This window comes from Bufo bufo, chromosome 6 (genome assembly GCF_905171765.1).
Source record: "Bufo bufo chromosome 6, aBufBuf1.1, whole genome shotgun sequence".
NCBI classification, from domain to species: Eukaryota; Metazoa; Chordata; class Amphibia; order Anura; family Bufonidae; genus Bufo; species Bufo bufo.
The window spans coordinates 95,032,605-95,047,505 of record NC_053394.1 but is presented as its reverse complement, the minus strand read 5'-3'; positions in this window follow the sequence as shown (position 1 = coordinate 95,047,505).

Here is a 14,901-nt window from a genome sequence, read left to right as displayed (position 1 = left end):
CCATGTTATATCTTTATTAGTGCCTTAAAGGGGTTGTCTCATGAAAAATATTCTACAGATTTCAAACCAGCGCCTGGAACTGAATACTTTTATAAATGCATGTAATTAAAAATTTTGCATAGCTGCTGAGTTATTCACTAAAACCTGTCTGTATAGCGCCACCTGCTGTTTACTCTTTTTTTTTTATTCTTTGTCCAGCTTACTGAGATGGAAGCACATGCTCAGTTCCATCCTTAAACTGCTACCAGCTGCAGCAGAAAGGACACCCTTCCAGCTTGAAATAAATCTAGCAGAGCAATTGGAGTAACAAATGTGGAGATCTTTGGATCCATGTGAGGTACAGGCCTGGTTCTAAGCTTGTTAGGCCTCTTGCCCACGAACGTAAGGGCTCTGTGCCCTTGCTGCGGGTCGCATATGGCGGTTCCGCAATACACAGGTCACCAGCCGTGTGTATTCCGGACAGATCGCGGACCCCATTCAAGTGAATGGGTCTGCGTTCCGAACGCGGCTGGCCCGCGGTCGGTGCCCGTGCATTGCGGGCTGCAATTTGCGGTCCGCAGCACTGACACAGAGCCCTTATGTTCGTGGGCAAGAGGCCTTAGAAAGAGACTGTCACAATGTCACATACTCTATGATACATGATCATCATTTTTTACATTATTCATGGGATAATCATGCACAGTATTACATGAGAAAGTGGGTAGAAGCCCTAGGAAGTTTCTAGGAAGTTTTACTTGCCCTCAAATGTTCTGCCTATCGCTAAAATGTAACTGAAAAGCTTTACGGCTCTGAGGATTTTTCTGAGACTTTGAATATGCTTAGGTAAGAGAAGAGAATAAAAAATGAATTCATGATAACTTTTTATTAAAACGTAAAGGAAAGGCACAAGAGATAAGTGATTGCCAGATAAAGAGGTTAGAACAAAAGGCCAAGCTCTTGAAATATGCTGCAGAGTGTAGGAGGGATATATGAAATACGAGTGCAGGTGAATAAAGTGGAAATATTTTTATAGTAATCAAGTTATAATTGCTTAAGGGTAATGATGACCAGGAAGCCCCTTAAAGGGTTTCTATCATCACAAAATTCGTTATGTAGCTGGCTGACATTAGCGATGTGCTAATGTCAGCAGTACATAACTGTGTAACTTTTATCTGCCTACATGCCGCCGTTCGCCTGGAAAACGAACATTTAAAATATGCAAATGAGCCTTTAGGTGCTATTGGGACGTTGCTAGAGGCTCCGTCTCCTCACCGTTCGGCACGCCCATTTTGCTTTGATGGACATCTCTGCTCTGCGCTTTGAAAGTAAAATCCCGCGCCTGCGCCGTCCTGTTTAGTATTCGGTGCAGGCGCAGTGAACGATGATAGAAACCCTTTAAAGGAAAATATGGTTAAAAATAAATATTACTTGTATTAGGTTCACATTTCTGTTCAAATTCCAATATTCTGTTTCACCATAGGAACAGAATACCAGAATTTTCAGACACCTCTGGCGCCCAACAGATCCTGTTCACTATAATGGAGTCTCCCATCTTGAGTACCATGGGTTCCCATCTTGAGTACTAGAATTCAGTTTGTCCAGCTGCAACGTGCCGCCTCCCCAGGGCCGATCATGTCCCAGGTCTATAGGAATGCCGAGTGGTGTGGTGCAGCCCTTAAAGTCTCTATGTGTGTCAGCGTGCACCTACCTGGATACCGTCGCTCCCCAGGGTTAGGCTCTGAAGCAATAAAAGGGGATGAGTAGTGGTGGAGAATAAGTCGAGTCCAGACCTTGATAAAGTTCAACAGCTTTACTTGCGTAAACTTGCATTCAGACAATATTCAAGCTTTCTCTTGGTTCCATTAGGCTTTGGCATAAACTGGCAGGCAAACTTGTTAACTCTGCTTTCTCTCTCTGCTGTACTAAACTCGGCTTGGGCCTGATTACTGGACTTTCGATCGGTTCTGGTATCCCTGGATTGGGGTGCGTTTGGCTGTTGTCCCCCTCCTGACACTCAGTAAATAAACTAGCAAGGAGTCATGGTGCTCTATGAACTATTTCCCTTTTGAGAGACTCCTGCTGCAGCCGGAGAACACTTTCCCTTTGCTGCTACATCTTTTATGTCTTCTCAGCTCCACTATTGAGTCTCAAACTGGAATAAACTAGAACTGCACCCCACCATTTGGTAGGAAACAAAACTGGTCCACTTCTGTCCAAAAGGGGGATAATGGAATGGTAAGTTCCATTCTATCTACGGATCTTTCACTCTGCCAGATACACACCACCACCTGCTGGTGAACCAGGCATACTACATGTACATAACAGTTGCATAACAATAATATAAATGCACAATGATGAAGGAAATAAATACAAAGATCACATTCAGGTTAACCATTAGAGACAATAGCAGATTGCAGAAATGGTAATAGCACTCCAGGGTATGCTGGTACTCATGCCAGAAGCATGGCAGACCCCATTATAGTGAATGGGATCAGTAAGGTGCCAGTGGTGTCTGGTATATGTCAGACTTGGGAATTACGGTATTCTGTTTCTATGCTGGAAGAGAATATCAGAATTTAAAGGTGACGTGAACCTAGTCTAAGGATTATTTTTGATTTGTTTTCTTCATTTTTATATAGTGGTTGTATAAAACCCAGAAGTTATCGGCAGACGGATTTTTCTCATCCACCTACAGTAATAAAAAAGTACTTTTCTAGCTGCCTTTGTTAAGGGAGCACTCACTAGACTTGTATCTTTGCAGCCATGTTTGCTTTGCTCTGATGCATGTAAAATAAACATTCATAGGGGATAAGTTGTTGTAGCGGGACAACCCCTTTAAAAGCAGGCACATTCTGAACTTTCAGTGTGAAGTGTGCTCTAGGGAGCAGTACCCGGGTGTGCTGGTCATTGTTCACCTCAACTTTTCTAATGTTCTTGGAGAACATTCATCACATTTAGGCCCCTTTCACACGGGCGAGTATTCCGCGCGGATGCGATGCGTGAGGTGAACGCATTGCACCCGCACTGAATACCGACCCATTCATTTCTATGGGGCCGTTCACATGAGCGGTGATTTTCACGCATCACTTGTGCGTTGCGTGAAAATCGCAGCATGCTCTATATTCTGCGTTTTTCACGCAACGCAGGCCCCATAGAAGTGAATGGGGTTGCGTGAAAATCGCAAGCATCCGCAAGCAAGTGCGGATGCGGTGTGATTTTCACGCACGGTTGCTAGGAGACGATCGGGATGGAGACCCGATCATTATTATTTTCCCTTATAACATGGTTATAAGGGAAAATAATAGCATTCTGAATACAGAATGCATAGTAAAACAGCGCTGGAGGGGTTAAAAAAAATAATAATAATAATTTAACACACCTTAGTCCACTTGATCGCGGCCCGGCATCTCCTTCTGTCTCCTTTGTTGAATAGGACCTGTGGTGAGCATTAATTCCAGGAACAGGACCTTTGATGACGTCACTCCGGTCATCACATGGTAAGTCACATGATCTTTTACCATGGTGAATCACAGGTCCTATTCAACAAAGAAGACAGAAGGAGATGCCGGGCCGCGATCAAGAACTTTTTTGAGCGTAGGGCGTTTTTCTGCGCGTTCAAACGCACTGTAAAACGCTCAAGTGAGAACCAGGGCCATAGGGATGCATTGGTTTTCATGTGTTTCATGTGTTGAGCGTTTTACAGCGCGTTTGAACGCGCTGTAAAACGCTCAGGTCTGAACCCAGCCTTATGAACATCTGTGGAGCTCCTACAGTAGTGATGTGCCAGATATATTCATTACTTACTAGATGCAACAAGTTTTTGTGGCACTTTTAAGTCTGGTTTTGCATTGTGTGTTTGCACCAAATTTATGAAACCGTTTTCATGTATTTGATGCAACTACACTGTGTTAAACAATTTAGTTTTAAAAAAGACACCGGGGGGGGGGGCGGCTTGGCGTAGGTTGCGACTTTTTAGCGACATTTCCAAGTGTCGCAGTTAATAATTGTGCCAAATTCCAGGTCTAATCTCACCTTTTTTTTGCCGTAAACATAGACGACTGTGAAATGTGCTGCAGCTCACTAAATGTCACAAAATGTGAAAAAAAAAAAATCACAAATGCCATGACGTGTGACATTTTTCTCCAAAGACCAGATACATCCCCCTAGAAGTCTTATAGTATCTACATTTTTTTTTAATTCACTAGTGTTGAGTGAATCGAAGTTAACAAAGTGGAATTCGATCTGAATTTCAGGAAAAAATTGATTTGCGACATGTGCTTCGTGGTAACTAGAGATGAGCAAAGTTATTAAAAATTCGATTCGGCTGCTTCGCCGAAGTTCACAAAGAAATTTGATTTGTTCTGAATTACTTCATCACGAATCACATTCCCTTGTATGTAGCAGGCACAATGACTGGGAACGGCGATCGCGTCTCCCCCGTCTTTGAACTGCTCAGATGCCGAGTTCAACGCTGATCGCAGAATCTGACAGTCACATTCACGAGTTAATCAGGGGTTAAAAACAAAAAATACATACTCGTCTCATTCATTTTCTCGTGGAGAGGCCATTGCGGCCATTTTGATTGAAGAAAACGCGCCAAATTTCACGTGCGCTGATGTGGTTATGTCTCTGTGTCATCACGCTGGCCAGGCATCATCACATCAGCGCACATGAGAGATTTGGCACGTTATCTTCCATCAAGATGGCCATGTCAGCCTCTCTGCGATCAAATGGATGAGGTGAGTATGTATTTTTTAACCCTTGATTAACCCCTGAAAGGCCTCAATGTGGCTCTCAGATGCTGCAATCCGTGTTGAACGCGGCATCTGAAGGGCTCAATGATGAGGGTGGCGCGATCGCCGTTTCCCATCATTGCGCCCGCTACATACAATGGAACAAAGTACTTCGTAACGAATACGAATTTCTTGTCAAAGTTCGGCAAAGCAGCCGAATTTCATTTTTGAAAACTTCACTCATCACTATAATTTATTAAGTTTATTGTGAAGTCTCATATCTTAGACTTTGAAAAATATACATTTTTGGCCAGGAATAAGGTCAGTCACCAACACTTTGCTGGAGTTGTGTGGTGCTGAGATCTACTTTCTGCAATTTATGGCTCTTCTTTACCCATCCCGTCATCTACATAAAAAATCTCTCTTCTGCATGAAATTCTTAGTCAAAGTGTAACTTCCTTTCGCTCTATATAGATGCTGCTATAAGAATAAACACCAGTGATGGTGAATCACATTCCTACTCAGGACCAGTGATGGTCAGTTCGCAGTGTTCCCCAGCGAACACAAGCGGGCTGCCATCTTTAGTAAGGTAGACTCACCCGTCCGGCGATGCACAGGTAAGCCCTTACCTGTGCCGGGAGCCGGTCTGAAATCAAATGCAGTCACCGGGAGCAGGCAGTTCCGAGAACAGCCCAATGAAGGCCTCCAGCGGCTATTCTCTGAACTGCCTGCTCCCGGAGACTGCATTTGATTTCAGACCGTCTCCCGGCACAGACACAGGTAAGGGCTTACCTGTGCATCGCTGGACGGGTGAGTCTACCTTACTAAAGATGGCAGCCCGCATGTGTTCTCTAGCAAAGACTGCGAACTGACCATCACTGCTCAGGACTGGTCTCTGAAATCTTTAGGCATGGACGACTGTGGCCCCATCCAAATTGAAGCGAAAACATATTTATCGGTATATGTAAATAACAAAAATCTTTGCTTGAAGCCCCGGCAATGTCAGGCTACTTTCACACTTGCGTTCAGAGCGGGTCCGTCTGGGGTCTGCACAGACGGATCCACTCCTATAATGCAGACGTTGGGATCCGTTGAGAACGGATCCGTCTGCATTATAGTTTAGAAAAAATTCTAAGTGTGAAAGTTGTTCAGACGGATCCGTCCAGACTTTACATTGAAAGTCAATGGGGGATGGATCCGTTTGAAAATTGAGCCATATTGTGTCAACTTCAAACGGATCCGTCCCCATTGACTTACATTGTAAGTCTGGACGGATCCGTTTGCCTCCGCACGGCCAGGCGGACACCCGAACGCTGCAAGCAGCGTTCGGGTGTCCGCCTGCTGAGCGGAGCTGAGGCTGAACGCTGGCAGACTGATGCATTCTGAGCGGATCCGCGTCCACTCAGAATACATTGGGGCTGGACGGCTGCGTTCGGGGCCGCTTGTGAGAGCCTTCAAACTGAGCTCACAAGCGGAGCCCTGAACGCTAGTGTGAAAGTAGCCTCATCCAGTCTTTTTAGGGAGTATGCACATTTCCTAGATTGCAGCTAGTAAAGTTAGAAGGTCATTTCAGCAATGTTAACACAGACGACAAGGGCATCCTGCCATACTGAACTGAAATAAACGGATAACAGATATACTAATAACTGTCATCGAGTTACTGTGAGTCATCAGCTACAGATATCCGCACGTCTATCTTCGGCCGCTATGCTATACAGTGGTGCTCATGTGAGCGTTTCCAAGTCTGCAAACTCAGACCGAATGTTTGCCAGAGAGCCTTACTGTGTCATTCTGATGCTGCAAAGAGCAAATTGTTCCTCATTACTAAATTAATACTATTAGTAAATCAAGAGGAGATTAAAGGGGTTCTCTAGGATTTACGTATTGATGACCTATCTGAAGGTCTGATTCCTGCCAACCTCACTGATCAGCTGTTTGAGGAGGCTGCAGTGCTCCCGAGTGCTACCAAGCACATCGCCGTACATTGTGTAGTGGTTGTGCTTGGTACTGCATCTCAGCCCTATTCACTTGAATGGGACCTAGCTGTGCCTAGGCCATGTGACCAATGAACGCGATATCAGTGGCCTAGAAAGAGGCCTGATCAGTAAGGGTCACAGAAATCGCACTCCCTCTGATCTCATATTGATGACCTCTCCTGAGGATAGGTTATGAATATGCTAATCCCGGAGAACCCCATTAATGGAAGCTTACCTTCTACTGTGAAAGAATAATAATGACTAGGACCATTAGAGGAACTACCATAGCGGCAGACCATGCAACTGCTATGGGGCCCAGGGCAAGAGGGGACCCAGTCTTAGTTGCGATCCTCTCCTCTTCTATTGGAGGTGAAAACTTGGTCAGGACTCTACCCTCTAAAAGAACAACTTTTAGCAAATGTCTGAATGTCATTGAAAAGGGTCTAGGCAGAAATACTAATGTCCTGGGTGGGGGGCCTGGTTTGATCCTTGCTATGGGGCCTTTACGTCTCTATGTACGCCACTGACTAGGACAGTCAAATATTTTAGGAGACTGTAAATTATTTTCTGTACTGTTGTCCTACAGTGACATAAAATACAAGATTTATCAAAACGAATGCAATGAAGAGGTTTGATCATAGTGACCTCCCATATACTCCCAGACCCCTCCGTTGTTTGTTCTTGATGGAACTTGACTAATTACAGTACCAGTTACTAGAGCATTCCCCAGTAATATGGGAATTGGGAGGTGTGGTGGACTCTCTTTAGCTTGGGTAGCTTACACTTGGAACTATGAATAACAGCATGGTTGAAAATCATCCATTATACACAAGATGGACTGTTCTACAGAAAGGAGTGAATTTTTTGGGTTCCTTGAGCAATAATGTTACCATCCCTCAACATAGGGGACAGAAGTTTTGTAACATACAGTACATACCATCAAAATCCATCAGTGACCTCCTGCTGTCAGTTCTCTGTGCTTTGGTGTGACAATTAGGTGAAAGTGACATAATTTACAAAGGTTAAGGGGTATTACCTCTAGGTGGACCAAATACCTAAGCAGTAAATTACACTATAGCCTGTAGCAATTGGATAATGCAAAAACTTACCATGGAGTACCATGAGACACGATGTTCCTGACCGTAGTTGCAAACTTCATGATTACAGTCTCAAGAAGAGAAGGGGGTTGTGGCATATGAAGTGTACCAGTGGAATTTTTTGGGACATAGACATGCCCCTTTTAACAGTCTCTTACCCTTTTGTGTGCCTCTTTACCCTCTTTTGTACCATGGTCCATCCCCTCTATGCACATTTGTGTGTACCCTGGCATCACATAGGAGAAAGCAGCCCTCCATGTGAATTTTGGGAGTCTTCCCAACTCAAGGTCTCCTTGTTTTTTTGGGAGTCTCCAGGATGATTATGGAATGTTGTCTAGGGAGTTCATGACATAGTAAGAGTAAGTTCACTCTACATCGTCCATGCCATGGAGGACAGATTTTTTTTTACCGTACTCTTTTGTAGTTTTGTAGGTTTTTATTGGTCCAGAAATTGTATAGTTTATAGTCCAAGCTCAGTTTATGTGATGCAGCGCTCCAAACCCTCTGGTTCCTTCTACCTAACCAGAATTAAATGTTACATTTCTGGCAGCCTGTAGCCACCATTGGGGAACCTCTCTGTGGATTTTATAGCCCAGTGCTGCCTGTATGAATCTGAGGTCCTGACCCTTAATTAACTCAATGATCTGGTCTCTCAGCTAGTGGTCAGGGCCTTCTCCCTGTGGAAAATAGCCACAGATGATCATAAAAAACCATCTGTATTACCATTGCTCCAACACCTCATATATGCATATAACTTTTATTGAATACATTTTTGATGTCAGAAGTGCTATTTGATATTAACATGTTTGATTGCATACACTTTGCAATTGTTGTGTATACTGGATTTTTGTATGCTAGACTGTAATTCCTTAATCATGCCTGTAAGACACTAGATCTGCTCTGAAGGTTTTGCTTTCCCCCTTTATTCTTTATAGGGGACGTTATTTGAATATTATTAATGATTTAGAATATTTTATTTTTTATTGTATGTAGGAAGAGACGGTATATAAAGGTTTCAACCAGAAAATATTCACTTCTGAAGACAACACTGCGAATTTGAAATCACTGGGAAGCACATCACAAGCTGCCCTCTGGTAAGTGTACATCTTCTTGTATCCATGTATAGCACCTTATAATACTGTATACTGTAGTAATGTAGTATTTTCTTATTAACTATACTTTTCTTCATTGTATGTGCTGCTAACATGGGGTATTCTTTTTTTTTTGTGGTCTGGTTGCTTGCTTGTTAACTTGCTGCAAAGATAATCAGTTCTCCATGGACAGTACCAACTTCTGTTGAAAAGTAGATGCGCTTCTGCTTATGCAGTGACCTCAAGGAGAGCTGAGGATGGGTGGAGTGGTATTGGCTATGATGGTGGTAGTAGTACTTACAGTTCACGGTGGCAGTTCTCACCCTGACTCTCCCTGGGCCATGCAGTGAATGGGGGTGTACCTGTTCTTCCTTGACTTTCTGGGGCTCTTGCCTAATGGTAGTTGGCTGCACTTGATGGTGGATGTTTAGCAAGGTGCAAGGCAGGTGGAGTCAATAACCAGTCCCATTGGTTGCAATAAATAATATATTTATTTACTCAATTAATGATGGGAATAGAAGTACATATAGGAGCAAAAAGCACAATTCCAAAGCGGCAATGATGATGGTAATAGTCCCTGACTCACTCTCTATATAATTTGCAATCTTTGTGCAGTTCCAGGGCTGAGGGGTGTAGATCTAAAATCCTAATGACTAGTCCATCTTAAAGTGTGGTGGGCACTTAAGCAACATACCCTTTCCACAGCAGTAAAATCTATTGCCATAAATGAGTGAATACCTTGCTGTCTTTGTCTTGCACAGCCTTCATGTTGGACTCTTTTTTTCAGGGGTTCTCTAATGTAAAGTTTCTTCTATGGTAGCTGGAGCCTCAGCAATAACGGTTCTCTGGACTCTGGCCTAGTTACCAGTAGCTTGTACCTGTAGGTCTTGTCTGTAGCTCTGTTCTGCTAAGACTCCTTAACCAGGGGACAGAGCTGGTCCATCTGCAGCGACCGTGCCGCTGTGGCAATATGTGTGAGTTATGGTGGGCTGATGGGGGTAGTAACAGTTTGAGTAACTGTTAGCAGCGCTCCCTGGGCCGGCGTTTAGTGAATGGAAGGACAGCACCAGTTCCTTCGGGGCACACTCTGTTGTCCAGGGACTCCCAGCAGATTGGGGTTGAGGTGCCCTTGGTGGTGTGGGTTTAAGGTGCCGTGGAGGCAAGGTCCTTGGTGTTCGTGACACCAGCACTGTAAGGTGCAAATAGGTGATAAGTTTGCACAATAGGGAGACCAGTTCTCTTAACAAATTCCCAGTACTTTACTGAAGCTGATCCAAAGGACATCAATGTGTGCAAAAGTCATTTACAGCAAGGCAGCTTCTACGATGGTTCAGGTTAGTTCCCAAAAGTTGCATAAGGGGCAGTTTTCCTCTATAACAATCAATCCCTTGTTTCTCCAGGCTGGAGGGATGTACTATCTCTGCTGTACTGTATAGTCATATACCTCTGTATCCTCTCTAGAAATACTATCTCCTGACAGGTGGCTTTTCTGTCTTTGGTTATGGTGGGCTGCTGGTAGCTTAGAATTTCTCCACTAAATGCAAAGGAGACTAGAGCCTGATAAACAACAGTTACCTTCCTCTGCCAATATTCCCACTCCCTCCCTGGGTTGCCTGGATCTTCTATAATATTTCCCTTCTATGGGCTGGTACATGGAACTAACTCTGGAGTTTAGATAACTCTCCAAAATGGCTGCTGAGATGCAGTTTTTTTCCTCAGACATCACACTCTCCTCCTTCTTCATCTCCTCTCTGTGCAGGACGGAGTCAGGCCTGCGAGGTTTGTTAGAACCTCTCCCTCCCTATGCAACTTTATAGGAACTCAGGCACAAGCACATTTTAATGAAACACACAATATTAACCTCTTCAAGACACACGACGTACAGGTACGGCATGTTGTCCTGGAACTTAAGGACACATGACGTACCGGTACGTCATGTGTATTTCCGATCCCCGGAGGGCGGTGATCGGAACCTTGGCTAAATGCGCGGGGGGGTCCCGTGACTGTCAATTCAGACCTGCGGTTTGCAGCTTTTACCAGCGGTTGTGGCGGCTGGCGGCGGTGCCATCGGGTCCCCATGCGGCTGTAGGGGGGACCCGATGGCATGGAAGGCAGCGCGATGCCTAAGGAAGGCATTGCGCTGCCTTCCGGTGACGAGCCTGTGAGATCCAGCCCCCTGGCTCTCACAGGCCGGAAGCTGTATGAGTAATACTCACTGTATTACTCATACTGCCAATGCATTCCAATACAGAAGTATTCGAATGCATTGTAAAGGGATTAGACCCCCAAAGTAGGACAAAAAAGAAAGTGAAAAAAAAAAGTTGAAAAAATTAAGTTTTCCCCCCCAAAAATTAAAAGTTTAAAGTAAAAATAAACAAAAACATCATTTTCCCCAAATAAGGTTAAAAAAAATTGGTAAAAAATAGGGGGGGGGGGAGTATACATATTAGGCATCACCGCGTTCGTATCGACCAGCTGTATAAACATATCACATGAACTAACATCTCAGATAGACACCGTAAAAAATAAAAACTGTGCTAAATAAACCATTTTTTCGTCACCTTACATCACAAAAAGTACAACAGCAAGCGATCAAAAAGGCGTTTTCCCACCAAAATAGTACCAATCTAATGAGCCCCTACCTGAGACAATCGCCCAAAAAATAAAAAAACTATGGCTCAGAATATGGAGACACTAAAACATCATTTCTTCTTTGTTTTAAAAAAGCTGTTATTGTGTAAAACTTACATAAATAAAAAAATATATACATATTAGGTATCGCTGCGTACGTATCGACCAGCTATATAAAAATATCACATGACCTAACCCCTCAGATGAACACCGTAAAAATTTTTAAATAAAAACTGTGCTAAATAAACCATTTTTTTTAACCTTACATCAAAAAAAGTGTAATAGCAAGCGATCAAAAAGTCACACGCACCCCAAAATAGTGCCAATAAAACCGTCATCTCATCCCGCAAAAATGATACCCTACCCAAGGTAATCGCCCAAAAACGAAAAAAATTATGGTACTCAAACTATGGAAACACTAAAACATGATTTTTTTTGCTTCAAAAATGAAATCATTGTGTAAAACTTACATGAATAAAAAAAAGTATACATATTAGGTATCTCCGCATCCGTGACAACCTGGTCTATAAAAATACCATATGATCTAACCTGTCAGATGAATTTTGTAAATAACAAAAAATAAAAATGGTGCCAAAACAGCTATTTCTTGTTACCTTGCCTCACAAAAAGTGTAATATAGAGCAACCAAAAATCATATGTACCCTAAACTAGTACCAACAAAACTTCCCCCCTATCCCATAGTTTCTAAAATGCGGTCACTTTTTTGGAGTTTCTACTCTAGGGGTGCATCAGGGGGGCTTCAAATGGGACATGGTGTCAAAAAAACCAGTCCAGCAAAATCTGCCTTCCAAAAACCGTATGGCAGTTTTTTTCCTTCTGCGCCCTACCGTACAGCAGTTTAGGACCACATATGGGGTGTTTCTGTAAACTACAGAATCCGGGCAATAAATATTGAGTTTTGTTTGGCTGTTAACCCTTGCTTTGTTACTGGAAAAAATTGATTAAAATTGCAAATTTGCCAAAAAATTTAAATTCTGAAATTTCATCTCCATTTACCAATAACTCTTGTGGAACACCTAAAGGGTTAACGACGTTTGTAAAATCTCTTTTGAATACCTTGAGGGGTATAGTTTCTTAGATGGGGTCACTTTTATGGAGTTTCTACTCTAGGGGTGCATCAGGGGGGCTTCAAATGGGACATGGTGTCAAAAAAACCAGTCCAGCAAAATCTGCCTTCCAAAAACCGTATGGCATTCCTTTCCTTCTGTGCCCTGCCGTGTGCCCGTACAGCAGATTACGACCACATAGGAGGTTTCTGTAAAATACAGAATCTGGGCAATAAATATTGACTTTTTTTTTGGCTGTTAACCCTTGCTTTCTAAAAGTAAAAAAAATATTAAAATGGAAAATCTGCCAAAAAAGTGAAATTTTGAAATTGTATCTATATTTTCCATTAATTCTTGTGGAACACCTAAAGGGTTAACAAAGTTTGTAAAATCAGTTTTGAATACCTTGAGGGGTGTAGTTTCTAGAATGGGGTGGTTTCTATTATGTAAGCCTCGCAAAGTGACTTCAGACCTGAACTGGTCCCTAAAAATTGGGTTTTTGAAAATTTCTGAAAAATTTCAAGATTTGCTTCTATACTTCTAAGCCTTGTAACATCCCCAAAAAAATATATATCATTCCCAAAATGATCCAAACATGAAGTAGACATATGGGGAATGTAAAGTAATTACTATTTTTGGAGGTATTACTATGTATTATAGAAGTAGAGAAATTGAAACTTGGAAATTTGCAAAAGGTTAATTACTTCTAAAAGGGTTAATTTAATATTCCGATTTAAATGTTGCGATTTGTTGTTAAAGCACTCAGCACTGTATTTATGCACTGTGTATACCTAAGAGCAATGTATGAGCAATATATACACTACTCAAAAAAATAAAGGGAACACTTAAACAACACAATGTAACTCCAAGTCAATCACACTTCTGTGAAATCAAACTGTCCACTTAGGAAGCAACACTGAGTGACAATCAATTTCACATGCTGTTGTGCAAATGGGATAGACAACAGGTGGAAATTATAGGCAATTAGCAAGACACCCCCAATAAAGGAGTGGTTCTGCAGGTGGTGACCACAGACACTTCTCAGTTCCTATGCTTCCTGGCTGATGTTTTGGTCACTTTTGAATGCTGCCGGTGCTTTCACTCTAGTGGTAGCATGAGACGGAGTCTACAACCGACACAAGTGGCTCAGGTAGTGCAGCTTATCCAGGATGGCACATCAATGCGAGCTGTGGCAAGAAGGTTTGCTGTGTCTGTCAGCGTAGTGTCCAGAGCATGGAGGCGCTACCAGGAGACAGGCCAGTACATCAGGAGACGTGGAGGAGGCCGTAGGAGGGCAACAACCCAGCAGCAGGACCGCTACCTCCGCCTTTGTGCAAGCAGGAACAGGAGGAGCGCTGCCAGAGCCCTGCAAAATGACCTCCAGCAGGCCACAAATGTGCATGTGTCTGCTCAAACGGTCAGCAACAGACTCCATGAGGGTGATATGAGGGCCCGACGTCCACAGGTGGGGGCTGTTCTTACAGCCCAACACCGTGCAGGACGTTTGGCAAATTCGCCACTGGCGCCCTGTGCTCTTCACAGATGAAAGCAGGTTCACACTGAGCACATGTGACAGACGTGACAGAGTCTGGAGACGCCGTGGAGAACGTTCTGCTGCCTGCAACATCCTCCAGCATGACTGGTTTGGCATTGGGTCAGTAATGGTGTGGGGTGGCATTTCTTTGGAGGACCGCACAGCCCTCCATGTGCTCGCCAGAGGTAGCCTGACTGCCATTAGGTACCGAGATGAGATCCTCAGACCCCTTGTGAGACCATATGCTGGTGCGGTTGGCCCTGGGTTCCTCCTAATGCAAGACAATGCTAGACCTCATGTGGCTGGAGTGTGTCAGCAGTTCCTGCAAGACGAAGGCATTGATGCTATGGACTGGCCCGCCCGTTCCCCAGACCTGAATCCAATTGAGCACATCTGGGACATCATGTCTCGCTCTATCCACCAACGTCACGTTGTACCACAGACTGTCCAGGAGTTGGCAGATGCTTTAGTCCAGGTCTGGGAGGAGATCCCTCAGGAGACCGTCCGCCACCTCATCAGGAGCATGCACAGGCGTTGTAGGGAGGTCATACAGGCACGTGGAGGCCACACACACTACTGAGCCTCATTTTGACTTGTTTTAAGGACATTACATCAAAGTTGGATCAGCCTGTAGTGTGTTTTTTCACTTTAATTTTGAGTGTGACTCCAAATCCAGTCCTCCATGGGTTGAAAAATTTGATTTGCATTTTACATTTTTGTGTGAGTTTGTTGTCAGCACATTCAACTATGTAAAGAACAAAGTATTTCAGAAGAATATTTAATTAACTCAGAT